Consider the following 2,360-nt stretch of genomic DNA (forward strand, 5'->3'; position numbering starts at 1 on the left):
ACTCCAAAAATATTTAATTTGAATGCAACTTAATAAGAAAAAGTAAAAAATACATAAATGTTTTTTTAGATCATAGCAATGAAAAATGAAAATCACTAATAATAATTTGAAATAAATTTTAATTTTAGTTAAGTCATCAAAATGATGTGACATCCACATCATCTCATTAAAGCCACACAAGCAAAAAAGTCAAAGGGTTAACCGTTTTAAAAGGTAACAGGTTACCYATTGCTATTATGRGTAGATTTTTTAAAGTACAATGTCTTAATAAAAAAATAATTTGAAAGTACATTGTTGTAATAAAGAAAAACAAAAGTAGAATGCTATAATAAGAAATTTTATGAAAGTAGGTTGCTATTTCATGCATTTAACCCAAAAAAATAAAACGAAATATTAAAATCAAGATGTATCTCGCTGCATTGTACGAGTACCTTATAGTATTATGTATTATATATGTGTGTGTGTATATATATATATTAAATTTATATTTTATATCTTATTATATGATATATATTAGGGAGCATTACTGTAGAAAAGGATTAATTATTAAATTTTCAGTCACGTATCAAAATTATATTTTATTCAAGTTAAAATATTGTTAATCATTGTCTTTCAAAGCTTGTTTATGTACTTCAACATCGGTTGGGGCAAATCACGCTCCGTAATTTAAACTATGGATTAAAAAAGTAAAATCCAAATATATAGTTTAAAGTACAAGTAAAAATCAACATATCGATCAATATTCATAGTCCATTTGTTGTCTTAACGGGAACCTTTCATAATTGTTTCAGCCTCATTTACGTTAAAAGTGATCTATGTTACATATTCTCATTATTTTTCACATCGCCTTCTACTTCACATTGATATTGCTTTCGTTATTCGAACTTCAATTGTAAAAACGTTTACAAGACTCGTAAGCTAAAACTTCTCCATGTAAATCATTTTTTAACGATCTTTACAAAGTGACATGTTCTCGATTTCCTCATGCATTCTAAAGGTAGTTCTTGGCGGAAATGAATCGACTATACGGTAGAAGTCATGGTTGTTAATAATTTTAAAATTAGTAGAATTATATTATGAAATATTATATTTGAAAAAAACCTCTATTAGATAAGTCATACTAATAGCTTTCAAACTAGCTTTTGAAAATGTAATCCAAATAGCTTATATTTGAAATGGGTGCATGATGAATAGGGTGCGTGAACAATCTCATTTGACAAGTGAAACAGAGTGCATGATGAATAGGGTGGGGAATTTACCATAATAAGGTGCATGATGAATAGGGTGGGGAATTTACCATAATAAGGTGCATGATGAAGATGTGGTTAAGTTTACCATTTTGCCCTTCTCGCTATTATAAAATAAAAATTTTAATATATATTTTTTAATTTCCTAAAATAAACTAAATTAATCTTTACTATTGATCAATAAAATGAATGGATGAGATTGGTTTACATGGTTCACACAAATGAGGGCGATTTTCATTTGATCGCTCATATATATATATATATATATATATATATATGTATGTATGTATCGTAATGGGTAATGGATCACGAAAAATCGTTTATCCATACCCTACCCATTAAAAATTCCGAATAAACAGGTAATGAATAAGTGGATAAATAGACAATATTTTTTAAACACGTACTCTTACCCAATAGGTCGAAACATAATGGGTAACAGGTTTACCCTTACCAATTGTCAACCCTAATCTCGTTGTTGTCAAATTTGTTTTTTTTTTTTTTTTGTGCTTAAATTTCGTGTTTTTTTATATACATCTTGTTTCTTTTTAAATATATGTAGATAGGACTCAACCATGGGTTTCTTCCGGGTAAAGATAAGGAACCAACCAAGAGATTTATACTAATATTGTGATAAAAATTTAGATATTTTTTATAGTCAACCTGTATCGTCACTTGAAAACTTTTATAGATACGCCTCTGGGCACATGCCACCTCTATGTTCCTCCGTCATAAGCTAAAAAAAGTTTAGGCTCATAAAATGTGCAATCATATTGTAATGTTGGTGTCACCATAGATATCTTGAAACTACAATAAAAACACAAGTTTGTCACAGATGCAACAAGATACATCTTGATTTTAATATTTTATTTTATTATTTATCTCAGTCGATGTTATAATATGGTCTTATGTGATTTTGAAAAAACGATGATGCTTTTATTTTTGAATAAAATATAAATTTGAAGATATCATAAAATTTTGACAAAAATATATCGATATTAGTGTCAAATTTTTGTCTAATTTACTATTTAAAATTCATATTTTTGTGTAATTTTTTTATTATAAATTAATTCGTTATTGAAACTAAATTAAATTATATCTGGTTTAATAATATAA

This window comes from Cynara cardunculus (genome assembly GCF_001531365.2).
Source record: "Cynara cardunculus var. scolymus isolate 2C chromosome LG 1, CcrdV1, whole genome shotgun sequence".
Classification (NCBI taxonomy): Eukaryota; Viridiplantae; Streptophyta; class Magnoliopsida; order Asterales; family Asteraceae; genus Cynara; species Cynara cardunculus.